The 14954-nt window shown below is 47.4% G+C and overlaps 1 long non-coding RNA gene and 1 other non-coding gene across 3 annotated transcripts in view; one reads left to right on the plus strand and one right to left on the minus strand.

The window, feature by feature from the left end:
* LOC103351894 (claudin-2) overlaps positions 1-229 on the minus strand; it is a 42155-nt gene extending 41926 nt beyond the window's left edge. For both annotated transcript variants that reach the window (XR_016227806.1, XR_016227807.1), the window contains exon 1: positions 68-229. This is a non-coding gene — a long non-coding RNA (claudin-2). The remainder of the gene's footprint in view (positions 1-67) is intronic.
* A 9537-nt stretch (positions 230-9766) lies between these two features.
* LOC127485050 (small nucleolar RNA SNORA29) lies at positions 9767-9903 on the plus strand. Its single transcript, XR_007912251.1, has one exon. It is a non-coding gene; the product is annotated as a small nucleolar RNA SNORA29 (small nucleolar RNA).
* Positions 9904-14954: the final 5051 nt, after the last annotated feature.

Consider the following 14954-nt stretch of genomic DNA (forward strand, 5'->3'; position numbering starts at 1 on the left):
AACACATGTGTATGCACACAGATGTGGTGCTGCACATTCACAAATCAAGAGCTGAAAATTCCATCACCTGTTCTCGAGTGTGGCGTGCCTTCTAACACCTCTGCGGCTTCCCGCCTCGGTCTGCAATGCCTCTCCATCCTTGCTTGCCTGTGAAACTCCCAGAGCCGTCCAGCAGGACCAGCTCAGACACCCCTCCTCCGGGAGGCCTCCTCTGAGCCTCAGGGCCAGGTTGAATGGCCTCATACAAACAGTAATTCCCATAGCACGGCATCTGCCTATCGTTCCTGTGCAATCAGATGGGGCTCTGTTTGCTATCCCCACATGACCGCATTACACGACTCGACGGTCCAAAGGAAATGCTGAAGGAAAAAGATCCTCAGGTCTTCCTCAAGCAGCTCTGACTGGAGGCACCATTGCTTTCCCCCACTTGCCGGCTTCCCTGTATCTGTGCTTAGCTACAAAGGGGGTCAGGGCGACATCAACTTATTCAGCTCCCCCCTCCACACACACCTTCAACTTGAGACGGGCTTCTCCAGTCCTGAATCCTAGCTGGGACTTCCTTCAGTCAAAGGCAGCCTGAACAAGCCACCAAACTCATGCACTGGTGCCATCTATTGGTCAGAATCCAACCCTATTCCTTAATTAAGACTGCCAGACACTTGATCTTTGAGCACTTTCATTCCTCTAGTCCCAATTCTGCTTGTAAGGAAAGTGGAACCCACCGTGTGCCAGCTGTGTGACCTTGCGTGAGTTACTGATCCACTCTGAGCCTCAGGCTCCTCATATGTAAAATGGGGTTAGCAAGGAGACTTCCAAAGGGTTATGGCGAGGTTTCCATGAGATGGTAGACAAAGTACTCAGCACAGTCCCGGGCAGAGTCGAAGCGCTGACTACGTGGTAGTAGAAGGCATAGCAATAGTAGCTGTAGCTGCTGCTAATAGTGAGTTTGTCAAAGACATGAGCTTATGGGCTAGAATCAGCCAATGACTGTTTGACCCAAGTAAACCTCCACCTGATCTCCCTGGCACCATTTGATGGTTTCATTGTCAGAACAGCCCTGCAGTGTTTGTCTCATTAAAAACAAACAATAAACAACATTTGGGAAAAAAAAACAAATAAACAAAGACCACCTGGGGCTTCCCAAACCAGTCTTTACTTTCCAAGAGTGGCCCACAGGGTGCAGGTTCCTCTTTCCTAGGGCAAAGGTTTTAAAAGATTTGTGTTCTAAACAGGAAAATACTTCTTTTGGATCAAATGCAGATGCCCCATGTACAAATCCAACAAAAATGGAGCCGCCCTCATGGCAGTCACAGTTGGGGGCCAGGGCTTGCAGAATTCCCACCCTGCGGTCCTATCTCTTGTAAACCAACTCCCTCCTCGCCTCCCCACTTGTGTGAGGCACCTTCGGGGATCCTCAGGTTGCAGGGAAGACAATTTGGAAACCACTTACCAAGGGTTAAACTAAGGTTGATTTGAAGTGGAAGGGGGATTAATTAGTATTTGAACATGTCCAGTGTTCCGTTTAAAAATCCTTGTTTTGGGGCCCTTAAGCTTCCGACATTTCATAGCTCAAAAATTACTGGATTCTTTATACCATAGGTTATAGGGATTTGAGATCCTTGGAATCCCAATATCCTTGGTTTTAAGGTATTATATAGCATAGAATTACAAATCCCTAAATCCCCAGGGGTTTAAAGACCCTAAAACCCTGGAGCAGGAATTCTTAACTTAGAATGAGCTCTTCACACTTCCCCACTGCCTCCTCCTGACTGCACATGTGCTGTTGTGTACTGGGCACACATTGCCTCCCCTGTCCTGAAATGGCTCCCGATCCTCCTCCTCCTCCTGCATGGTTGCTAAGAGATTGGAATTCACAGCTCTGAGTAACTGGAGCCCAGTGCAAGCTACTTTGTTAGGGGTTAATCCAGTCCTTACAGCAACTTCATCTGCCCTGCACAGACTGAGGAGAAGAATCTGTGCAAAACAGAGTTCTTCTTCTGGCTCCAGCCAGCATGGCCCGCTCTAGTGCCCCAACACTTCCCCATCCCAGCACCGTCGGTCCCTTCTCCCCGCCCTCTCCCACAGCAACTGAGAGAAGGCACATCCACTGGGGGTAAGGCTACACTTGAGCAGTGCCTTGAGGGATGAGCATGGGTAGAGCTGGAGGAAGGAAACTTTCCAGAAAGAGGCACCAGTGTGAATTCCTTCATTAAACAAACATGTATTGGGGCCGGCGCTGTGGCACAGCAGGTTAACGCTCTGGCTTGCAGTGCCGGCATCCCATATGGGCACCGGTTCAAGACCCGGCTACTCCACTTCCTATCCAGCTCTCTGCTATGGCCTGGGAAAGCAATAGAAGATGGCCCAAGTCCTTGGGCCCCTGCATCCGCCTGGGAGACCTGGAAGAAGCTACTGGCTCCTGGCTTGGGATCGGCACAGTTCTGACTGTTGTGGCCAATTGGGAAGTGAACCAGTGGGTGGAAGACCTCTCTCTCTGTCTCTACCTCTCTCTCTCTCTCTCTCTCTGCCTCTCCTCTCTAACTCTGACTTTCAAATAAATAAATAAATCTTAAAAAAAAAAACGTATTGAGAAGCTTCTAGTGGGCCGGATGTTTCTATTGTATTGACTAAGAGCATGAGCTTTGGAAGCACATGTACCCGGGTTCAAATTCCATAACCACCATGTGCTGGCTGTATTCATGGGCCCACTCCTCTCCAGTGTCAAGGTCAGCTCCATTGAGAGCAGGTCTCACTACGACCTCTGTCCTTGCTTGTTATATCCCACTTCCTTTCCACTCGGCATGTGTTCAGTGAAGTAGCTGACTCTTCTCCTCTGCCTGTGGGCACGTGGAAGGCCCTGCCCTAGCCCACCCGTCCCTGCAGTAGGCATTACCAACCCCCAGCTGCAACTGTACCTGTTCAGTCTCCTAGGGGTTATATTTCTTGTCTCTTTTCCTCCCTAGTCCCTTGCTATAAAATAATGGCCAATCCTTCTCCCAAGCAGCTTTTTAGGTGGCCTGAATTCACTGTTTTGACCTGTTGGCAACATGGTGTTGGTTACTGTAGCTTTTGGGTTAACCTCAGCTGGCAAGGCCTGTAGCAGCCTTGTGCAAGTGCACAAATCTTAACCACAGAAACTGGGAAAACAGTGAATGCTCTGTAAGTGACAGCTAAAACACTCACTTAAAAATGTATTAGTATAAAGAGAACAGCTTTCATGTATTTCATAGGTATAATTCTTTGTGTTGTTGTTCATAAGTACAATACTGAAGATTTTAACAAGACACTTACTACTCATGTAACACAGTGTCTCCTGTAATACAGTAATCACAATGGTTCTAGAGATAGACACACTTCTTATCCTCATTTATGAATGAGACCATTAAGAGTTAGCAGCTTTTTGAGCCTGAATTTGTGTGTTTCCATAGCGGTTGCCATGACCTTGCCAGCTAGCGATAAAACCAAAACACAGTAAGCAACAGCAGGCTCCTGACAGGTCAGAACTGTGAAATCAGCCACCCTTTTACAGCGGGAGATGAGGAAAGAAAGGAGACAAACTGCCCGGAGATAAGCATGTGGCACAGTGGGGAAGGAAGGCGAGGTGGTGATGGCATCTATTCGGGTGGAAGAGGTGGCTTGCCCTGTCCAGGGGGACAATAGGCAACAGGGAGGCTAGAAGGATCAGAGGGAGCATAGCCGGTTAGACTTGAATTCCTACTCTGGATGCATGGCTAAAGCACCTTTCATGGATGAATTTTGATACAGCAGCTCTGCGGGAGAGGTACAGTTAGGGAAACTGAGGCTTAGTTTGAAAAAGTATGCCCCCCACCCCCAGAACACACACTAAGTGCCAGGGGTTTGCATGCGACTTCATTCACTCCTTACAACAACCCTAAAAGGTAAGAACTATTATCATTCTTGTTTTGCAGGGTGAAGAAACGGAAGCTCGGCGAGGTTAGAAGAACGGGCTCCAGGTCACACAATTTACAAAGGGCCGCTCTAAGATGTGAGAGATGACAGCCGAGTGGCAGCCCCAGGATGCAGGTCTGTGTGACTCCAGAGCCCTGTGTCTGCAGGAGGTGGACTCAGTGGGGCTCTGAGAGGGATTAAAGCTACAGGAGGGGAGGGCGGGCGAGGGGGAAAGAGTTTAGGCTGTGGCTGCAGGGAAATGAGTCAGAGGATGGGAAGAGCTCCAAGCCAGGAGCCAGGACATGCTGAGGAAAGGCGTCACCACGGCGGGGGGGGGGGGGGGGGGGGGGCTTCGGGGGTCTCTCGCAGGTCAGTGGCAGCCTCTCCCACAGCCTAGCAGTGAGCACAGGGCCCAGTGAGGCGATTCTGTGTCCGCCCGCTCCGTGCGGTGTTGCCTGTGGGCAGAGTGGGCCACAGCTGAGCGAACCCTATCAGGTGACAGGGATTGGTCCTCCTGTTTACACAGGAAAGCAGGGCTCCGAGAAGTGAAGCGAGCCGACAGCTCTCACACAACCCGAAAGTGGGGAAGTAAGGGGAGAATCGGGACTTGTGGAGCCTCCCCCTGTCATCTTCGTTTCTCCCAGAGAAGCCTCGGGAGTTCCAGGGGGCAGGCAGCTCTCCCTGGCCTCCTGCACCTATCGGGAAAGAAATGAGTCAACTGTCACATCCAGGCATTTCTGTAGCAGGCATTTCCATGCCACGGATGGGAACACCTGAGGCTTGGCACCAAATATGAACTTGAAAAAGTTAAGAGTCCAAGAATCCGGGCCTGGGTTCTTCAAGTCTTTCACCTTACCAAGAGCCAGCTCCAAGTTCCCAGTAAGTCACCTGCCCATTAACAGCAAGAGACGCAGCACCCTCTAGTGGCTGACCTCTAAACCTACAGCACCAGGCACAGGATCAAGAGGCCCACTCAGCCACAGGAATCTGTGGCCTGTGGCCGGCAATCTTTGCTGCCTGCAGTTTGTAGAGACAACCTCAGAGGGCAGACTTAACGTGAGCTCAGACACTAGCTCCGCTTCTCGCTAGCTCAGTGCGCATGAGGAAATTAGTCTCTTAAGCCTTAGTTTCTTCATCTATAAAATAGAAATGATAATAACACCAGTCTCACAGGGTTATTGTAAGAATTAAATGAGATATAGATATGCAAGCAAGGGGCTTAGCAGAGTGAGTACTTGGGACATTATAGACATTATAGACTTGAGCTATATTTATACATACTTACATTTCTATATATGCACAATATTATGTGTGTATGTATTCTGATTTTGGCAACTGCTATCATATTAGTAGTCACATCCTTGACTCTCCTTACATTTCTGACCTAGCTCTATGAGGTTCTTGGCACCCCTCATCTGCTTGCTTTACACAGGTGCTAGTCTGTACATTTTAGAGCAACTTGACACCATGATCGCCTTTGAAACTCTTTCAACATTTCCAAAGAGATATCCCCGTTTCACAATGAGGAAATTGATGATGATGATAAGAGAAATGACTTGGGGAAGGTTGTATAACAGATCAGTGCAGGGGGTCAGGACAGACCCCAGAATCTGGGTGTGGCCTCCATATGTTTTCCACCATCCCTTGCAATCTTTCAGAGCCCTGAACTCTGGCTAAGTACGAAGCAACTGTAACCTAGGACACAGCTTCTTCCGCAGGTCCCATCACTGCACTCAGACAAGCCCGTGTTCTGCCTCTATTGAAGCCATCGTGGTATCCCCAGTAAAACTGGCGAATGATGCTTTTTCACCTAAAAGGAATGGCAGTGCGTTACCAGGACTGGTGACCCAAGACCACAACTTCTCGGAAGCACGGCAAGACTACAGTGGAATGTTAGCTAACAGGTTTGCACAGAGATGAGCAGCCTCCCTTCAGCCCGTCTGTGTGCACTGCTTGAGGAATCAGCCGCTGTCTTGGACTCACAGCCAGCTTGCTCTAGACACTCATCTCATAGTGGACAGAACCGGAGGTGTGTCACAAGGGCAACCTCGTCAGTACGGAGATCGGGAGGCGTTGATGTGTGTCACCCGCATGGGACTTCACGGCAGCCTCTGTTTTCAGGCACTGAAGGAAGCAGTATGATAATAACATGAAGAACTTGACATGACTCTGGGAGGCACAGGATGCAGGCTCAACCGTCTCCTCTCATTCGAACACACTGGCAACAACATGGCCACTGCTGAGATAACAAATCATTGAGCCCACAGACCTCCTACGTAGCCTGCTCCCCACCCCGCCCCCGGCCCTGGCTTCTGCTCAGAGGGGAATCTTGTTACTTCCTCCCCGGAGCATTGGATCTTCTGAATGGCACGGAATTTTCTATTTTTCTGTTGTCACTTGTTCTTCACTCTCTCGTCACCATGGCAACCCAAGAGGGCGAGCCAGCATTGAATTCAACCCTGCCCAATAGGCACACGCGGAATAGCAAGTGTACTCCTTCGCTCATCCTCCTGTTAGGGAAATGGGACATTTTTGTTGCTCCCTCCATGCTTCAGCTTTGGTCCGTGGTGGAGAGCAAATCCTTTCATGTGCAGTTCCAGCCACTTGGTTATGGCCCTTTCTTCATCACCCTGCATGGGAGTTACTAATCTGAATGCTCTCGCCAGTGAGCAGGGCCATCGCAGTGAAAAATGATACACATCTGTGACTGTGTAATCCGTTCCACTTGCTGCTAAAAGATTAAGTCAGACAAAATGTTAGCTTCCCAGATTTGGAGGGGAAGGGGGGAGCTTAAGCTGCATTTCTAGTCCAGTTTGTAAAAATCAGAGACTCCTGCAACAGAAAGATAGAGGGGCGGATGGATTTATCAAGCCTATGCTTAATTCTCAAATCGAGCTTATATTACTACATACTGTGCTTATTCCTCTTCTATTGCTCCATGTGCACATCATTTCCTTGGCGGGAGGCCTTGATGAGCAGGTAAGTGGAAAGATTCAGGCACAGAAATTCCACCTTGAACCCACAACACCTGGAGAGGTTTGCCCAGCGTCAGAGTGTTGTCCCAACTTATATCTACACTAGGCAAAATGGTGCACTTGTTCGGCTTCCTCACCTTCCACTGATTTCTGAGGATCTGGGGAGCACATTCAGCGTAAATTCAAATTCTGTAGCAGGCTTCCAGATGTGCTCGGCTCTCCCGTGGATACCTGCGCGGTGAAACTGTCAGCCTGCGAGGAGGAGCTTTGCCTTGGGCAAACAGTGAAATTTGCCCTGCTTAAACACTATCACGGAAACTTGCATAATTATACGGCGATATTCTTGTAAAACTGTTGGCAACTCCTTGTAAACCTAGAATATTTAATTACAGGATACTTAATGGGGACAGTGTGATGGGAAGGAAAGAGCAGCAGGCACCAGGAGACCTGACTCAGGTGCTCATTCTGATTCTCTCACTAATTATCTGTAATATCTTGGACAAGTGATTTGATTTCCTCATCCTGCAGTGGGGGTGATCTTTACACTATTAACTTCGTAGGGTAGTGGGAAATGAGCGGCTAATTATACCATGAAAGCACTCTGAGAAGGGTAAGAGGTTACCTAAAGGTGTGTTTTGTAAGGACTGTGAAAGGAACTTCCTCATGCCAACACAAGCCCTGGAAATTCCTGGGAGAAACCCAGAGATGTGGCCCAAACGCCAATAAGGTAGATTTCTGGAGAAGTTAATGCTCATAGCTCCACTTCTAGATATAGGCAAGATATTTCGCTTTCTCTTTTTTTAAAACTTTTTAAAGAAGATTTTATTTATTTATTTGAGTTACAGGCAGTGAGAGGGAGAGACAGAGAGAAAGGTCTTCCATCCAATTGGCCGCAATGGCCGAGCTGCGGCGATCCGAAGCCAGGAGGAGCCAGGAGCTTCTTCCCGGTCTCCCATGTGGGTGCAGGGACCCAAGGACTTGGGCCATCTTCTACTGCTTTCCCAAGCCACAGCAGAGAGCTGGATTGGAAGAGGAGCAGCCGGGACTAGAACTGGAGCCCATATGGGATGCCGGCGCCGAAGGTGGAGGATTAACCTCCTGCGCCACAGCGCCGGCCCCTTCACTTTCTCTTGGACTGCCCTCCTTTCCTGGAGCCCCCATTTCTGAATCAGCTTGGGAAAGCTGTCGAAGAGGCTCTGTGCGTGGAACTGTGGCTGTGGGAGCAGTAGCTTTGCTTGGCTTCCTGGCAGTGGTAACATTTGGTGGTTGCCATTGGCAATGGCTTACAAATCTGCAGCTGATGTTATTTCTTCAAAGCTGGGCTGCCGGTGCATTTGAGTAAAATGAACATATTATGTCACTCTGAAAGCACTCGGCGTGTTAGGAAGACGGAGTTTTTCCCCTTAGAAACGACCTCGAGGATATATACTGTTTAATTTCCAAAAATGCACTGGGAAATTTTGAAAATTTTCTCTCAAATGGTGGAAACATCTACAAATAATGCACGAAAGAACAACCACAGCCAGAAAAATGGTGCTGGAAATGGCAGGAGAAATTCCAACTGATCGAAAGGCTTGTTGAAACACAAAAAGGACAACGAAGGCAGATATGGGAATTCAAATAAAATCATCAAAGGTGGCAAAGATTCATTTTCCTTTTTTTAAAAAAATATTTTATTGATTTATTTTAGAGGCAGAGTTACAAACAGAGAAAGAGACAGAGAGAGACAGAGAGAGAGAGGTCTTCCATCCACTAGTTCACTCCCCAGATGACCGCAACGGCTGGAGCTGAGCTGATCCGAAGCCAGGAACCAAGAGCTTCTTCCGGGTCTCCCACATGGGTGCAAGGGCCCAAGGACTTGGGCCATCTTCCACTGCTTTCTCAGGCCATAGCAGAGAGCCAGACTGGAAGAGGAGCAGCCAGGATTTGAACCGGCTTGAACAGATGCCCATATGCGTTGTTGGTGCTGCAGACGAAGGCTTAACCTACTACACTACAGTGCTGGCCCCTCATTTTACTTTTAAAAAAGGCAAGGGTGGAGACACTAGTCACTATGGAATGTGCTGCACGCTTTGTATACGCCCTTTCCTGCTAAGATACATGCAAAATTGCCTAGGACAAGTTCCAGAAAGAAAAATGGTGCTCTTCGTATCTGAAGGAAAGGTACAAATCATGCATGCATATGTTGGTAATGCTTCCCTACATACGGTTTTGTGAATCCAAGATATTGCATGCTGTTCCTGAAGATACCACAATTGAAACCAGAAGGAGGAGAGTAGGATTAAAAAGCGAAACAGGCAGGGGACTAAGTAATTAATGATGTTAAAAATACTGACAGAAAACTATATCCACAAGCGCAAAGGTGCCGCTGTGCTAGGGCGGCAGCATTAAGAGTGATTTTATTTTATATCCTCTTGTTTTCAAATGCTCCTAAGTGGGCTTATGCTGCTTTCAGAGTTTTCAGTTAAAGGTTAAAGCAGTCCGGGGAAAAAACAGACATGTTAAGCCCAAAGAGAAACACTGAAATTGCTAGCCTAACAGGACCAATCCTTGACGCCAAAGACAAGAAATAGGATGATCTCATCAAAGTGCTGGTGGTCGAAACAGAATTTCTTAAAAAGTAATCTAGAACTTGATACTCCACAAAATATCTTTCAAAAATGAAGGTGACTACCCCCCATAAAGATGCCAAATTGATGTTTATCGAGAATACAAAAGCAATTCAATGGAGAAAGATAGCTTTTTCATAAAATGGTGCTAGAAACAATTGGTTGGGTAGAGGCAAAAAAAAAAAAAAAAAAAGAAAGAAAAAAGAAAAGAACAGAACCTTAATCGAAACCTCACTTTATACAAAAATGTAATTCAAAATCAAATCAACTCTTTTTCCCATTTGACTACCACATTTTCTCCAATTAATACCTTTTAGTGGCTATGCTTATGGGATAGGTTAAAATTGCCATGATCTGAAGAGGGAGGGACTTTTGGTACCCTTCTATATGAAAAAGCTGGACAAAAAAAAAAAAAAAAAAAAAAAAAGAAATCAGCTCTTTCAGATTACAGATATGAGTGACACCATGTGGTATTTGTGCTTAACTGCCTGGCTTATTGCACTTAACATAATGTGGTCCAAATTCATCCACGTTCCACATCACAAATGCCAAGATTTCCTTTTCGAGGTCAAAGTTCTGGTGCAGCGGGTTAAGCTTCTGCTTGTGATACTGACATCCCATATCGAAGTACCCAGGATTGAGCATCACCTCCTCTTCTGATCCAGCTCCCTGCTAATGCACCTGGGAAAGCAGTGGAAGATGCCCCAAGTGCTTGGGCCCCTGCACCCATGGGAGAGATCCAGATGGAGTTCCTGGCTCCTGGCTTGGCCTGGTCCTTTGGGAAATGAACCTGTGGGTGAAAGATCTCTTTCATCTCTCTCTCTCTCTCTCATGCTCTGCCTTTCAAATATATATGCATATATAAATCTTTAAAAATAGATTTCCTTCTTTTTCTGGCTAAACAGAGAACAGCATTCCATTGTGTATATGTACAATATATATTTTTTAAAGATTTATTTATTTTATTTGAAAGAGTTACAGAGAGTCAGAGTCGGCGTGGGGGGGGGGGTCCTTCCATTTGCTGGTTCACTCCCCAGTTGGCCAAAATGACCGGAGCTGGGCTGATCTGAAGCCAGGAGCCAGGAGCCTACTCCACATCTCCCACGTGGGTGCAGGAGCCCAAGGACTTGGGCCATCTTCTACTGCTTTCCCAGGCCTTATCAGAGAGCTGGATTGGAAGAGGAGCAGCCAAGACTAGAACTGCCGCTTCTATGGGATGCTGGCGCTTCAGGCGGCAACTTTACCTGCCACAGTGCCGGCCCTTTTTTGTTGTTATTGTTTTTAAACATTTGCAATATTTTTAAGCCATTCATTTATTAATGAGCACCTTGGTTGATTCCACATCTGGGCTATTGTAAATACTGCTGCAATGAACATGTGCAGATGTTTTGTAGACATGCAGCTTTCATTTCCTTCGGTATAAAGTTGAATCTGTGGAAGTCAAGATTTTTGATGGTGGTTCCCAGGGGCTGGAATGCTTGGGTAAGAGTGTGGGAGAGATGTCAATCAAGCACGCAATTTCAGTAAGACAGGAGGAATACATTTAAGAGGTCTATGGTACAGCGTGGTGGCTATGTATACATACACACACACAAATTAGGCCTGCCAGAGCTCTCCAGGAAGGAAATAAGTTTTTAAAAGATTTATTTATTTGAAAGGCAGAGTTACAGGGAGAGAGAGATCTTCCATTCGCTAGTTCACTTCCCAAATGGCCATAACAGCTGCAGCTGAGCCAGAGTCAAAGCCCGGAGCCAGGAACTTCATCTGGGTCTCCCAGGTGGGTGGCGGGGACCCAAGTACTTGAACCATCCTCTGCTGCTTTCCCAGCACATTAGCAAGGAGCTGGATCAGAAGTGGAGCAGCCAGGACACAAACTGGCGCCCATATGAGATACTGGCAGGGTGGGGGTGGGTTAACCCACTGTACAACAACGCTGGCATCAAACTTTAAAAATTTATTTTTTGTTTATTTTATTTACTTAGGAGAGAGAGAGTGCAAGAGAGAGAGAGAGGGAGAGAACAAGTGCACTCTTATCCACTGGTTCACTTCCCAAATGACCACAACTGGGGCTAGGCCAAACTGAAGCCAGGAGCAGGGAAGTCAATCCTGGTCTCACAAGTGGGTGGCAGGGACACAAGTAACTGACCCATCACTCACTGCCTCCCATGGTGTATATTAGCAGGAAGCTGGGATCAGGGGTAGAGCCAGGGCTCAAATCCAGGCACTCTGATATGGGGTGCCGAGTACCCCCAAGTAGTGTCCTATGGACAAATACCTGTTCCAGTGACTATACTTAATAGCAATACAGTATATTCTTGAAAAATGTTGAGAGTGGAGTTTTAAAATAAGATTTATTTATTTATTTGAAAGGCAGAGTTAGGGGCCAGTGCTGTAGCATAGCGGGTAAAGCCACCGCCTGCAGTGCCAGCAACATATGGTGCCAGTTCTAGTCCTGGCTGTTCCTCTTCCAATCCAGCTCTCTGCTATGGCCTGGGAAAGCAGTAGAAGATGGCCCAAGTTCTTGGGCTCCTGCACCCACATGGGAGACCTGGAAGAAGCTCTGGGCTCCTGGCTTCGCATCGGCACAGCTCCAGCCATTGTGGCCAATTGGGGAGTAAACCAGCGGATGGAAAATCTCTCTCTCTCTCTCTCTCTCTCTCTCTCTCCATTTCTCTCTGTCTCTCTGCCATTCCTTCTCTCTGTGTGTAACTCCAACTTTCAAATAAATAAATACATCTTTTTAAAAAAAGAAAGGCAGAGTTGAGGGGGGAGAGAAAGATCTTACATCCACGGGTTTACTCCCAAATGGCTGTAATGACCGGGTTTGGTCCAGGCTGAAGGCAGGAGCCAGGAGCCTCTTCCAGGTCTCCCACGTGGTGCAGGGGTGCAAGCACTTGGGCCATCTTCTGATGCTTTTCCAGGTGCATTTGCAGGGCACTGGATTGGAAGTTGAACATCCAGAACTTGAACCAGCACCCGTATGGGATGCCAGCACTGCAGGCCGGGACTTTAACCAACTGCACCAGAGTGCAAGCTCAGAGAGTGGATGTTAAATGATAAACAAAAATGTGAGGTATACATGTTAATACTGATTCCACAATGTATAAATGCTTTGAAACATCATGTTGTACATGATAAATACATACAATTTTCTCCATAGATTTTTTTTTTGACAGGCAGAGTGGACAGTGAGAGAGAGACAGAGAGGAAGGTCTTCCTTTTCCATTGGTTCACCCCCCAATGGCCACTGCGGCCAGCGCGCTGCGGCCAGTGCACCTCGCTCATCTGAAGCCAGGAGCCAGGTGCTTCTCCTGGTCTCCCATGGGGTGCAGGGCCCAAGGACTTGGGCCATCCTCCACTGCACTCCTGGGCCACAGCAGAGAGCTGGACTGGAAGAGGAGCAACTGGGACAGAATCCGGGGCCCCGACTGGGACTAGAACCCAGTGTGCTGGTGCTTCAGGCGGAGGATTAGCCTATTGAGCCGCGGCGTTGGCCTCTCCATAGATTTTTTAAAAAGATTTACTTATTTATTTATTTATTCAAAAGGCAGAGTAACATGGAAAGAGGAAGAGAGAGAGAGAGCTCTTCCATCTGCTGGTTCACTCCCCAAATGGCTGCTACAGCCAAGGGTGGGCCAGGAAGAAGCAAGGAGCCGGAGCTCCATCCAGGTCTTCCACAGGGGTAGCAGGACCCCAAACTCCTTTGACCATTCTCTGCTGCCTTCTCAGGCACATTAGCAGGGTACTGGATCAGAAGCAGAGCAGTGATCCAATATGGGATGCCAGCATCACAAGTGGTGGTTTAACCCACTGCACCACAATGCTACCTCATACCCTCTGTATATTTTTGAAAAATAAGGGCCAGGCATTGTGGTGCAGTGGGTTAAGTTTTGCCTGAGATGCTGACATCCCATAAATGCACTGGTTCATTTCCTGGCTGTTCCGACTCCAATCCAGCTCCCTGCTAATGCACCTGGGAAGGCAGTAGAAGATGGCCCAAGTGCTTGGGCCCCTGACACCCACATGGGAGACTCAGATGGAATTCCAGGCTCCTGGATTTCACCTGGCCCAGCTCTGGGTGTTGTAGGTGTTTGGGAGAATGAACCAGTGGATGGAAGATGTCTTTGTCTCTCTCTCTCTTCTAGAAGTCTGCCTTTCAAATAAATAAATAATTCTTTAGAAAAGAGAGGGATCTAATTTTTTAAAATAAAATAATGGAAAAAACAAATGTGCTAAAAATAAATAATAAAAGCAGTAAGAATAAAAAAAATCAATCCCAAGTGGATCACAGATAAATGTAAAATTTTTTTTAAACTTTTAGAGAAAATCATAGAAGAAAATCATTGGTATCTATAACTAAGCAGAGTTCTTAGACTTGACAGTGAAATCTTTTTTTTTTTTTTGACAGGCAGAGTGGACAGTGAGAGAGAGAGAGACAGAGAGAAAGGTCTTCCTTTTGCCATTGGTTCACCCTCCAATGGCTGCCGTGGCCAGCGCGCTGCAGCCAGCGCACCGTGCTGATCCGAAGGCAGGAGCCAGGTGCTGCTCCTGGTCTCTCATGGGGTGCAGGGACCAAGGACTTGGGCCATCCTCCACTGCACTCCCGGGCCACAGCAGAGAGCTGGCTTGGAAGAGGGGCAACCGGGAAAGAATCCGGGGCCCCGACCGGGACTAGAACCCAGTGTGCCGGCGCCACTAGGCGGAGGATTAGCCTATTGAACCGCGGCGCCGGCCTGACAGTGAAATCTTGCACTATAAAAAAAATTGATAAATTGGACCTCATCAAAATGAAAAACTTGTGCTCTGTGAAATATCATGTGAATTAGATGAGAAGATAAGCTACAGAGTGGCTGAAGAGATTTGCAAACCACATCATTGTCAAAGGACTCATATCTAGAATATAAAGAACCCTCAAAACTCAACAGTAAAAAAAAAAAAAAAACACTTCAGTCAGAAAATGGGCAAACGACATGAGCAGACACATCACCAAAGAGGATGTCCAGATGGCAAGCAAGCCCAGGAAAGCTGTTCTGCATCATTAGCTGTATTCATTTGCTGGGGCTGTCACAACAAGGCACCACAGACTGGGTGGTTTTAGCAACAGAAATGGATTTCCTCACAGTTCTGCAGACTGCAGGGCTGAGATCAGAGTGTCAGTCGCGCTGCTTTCATCCCAAGGCCTCTCTCTTTGGCCTGTACTTGGAGGCCTTCTTGTTAGCTTTTAACATGGTTCTCTCTCTTTTATTATTATTATTTTTGAAGATAGATTTATTTATTTATTTATTTATTTGAAAATCAGAGTTACCCAGAGAAAGGAAGAGACAGAGAGAAAGAGAGAGAAGTCCTCCATCTGCTGGTTCACTCCCCAAATGGCTGCAACAGCCGGGGCTGGGCCAGGCCAAAGCCAAGAACCAAGGAGCTTCCTCCAGGTGTCCCATGTGGTTGCAGGGACCCAAGCACT

This window comes from Oryctolagus cuniculus, chromosome X (assembly GCF_051225735.1).
Source record: "Oryctolagus cuniculus isolate XC-2025 breed Fujian yellow rabbit chromosome X, ASM5122573v1, whole genome shotgun sequence".
Taxonomy (NCBI): Eukaryota; Metazoa; Chordata; class Mammalia; order Lagomorpha; family Leporidae; genus Oryctolagus; species Oryctolagus cuniculus.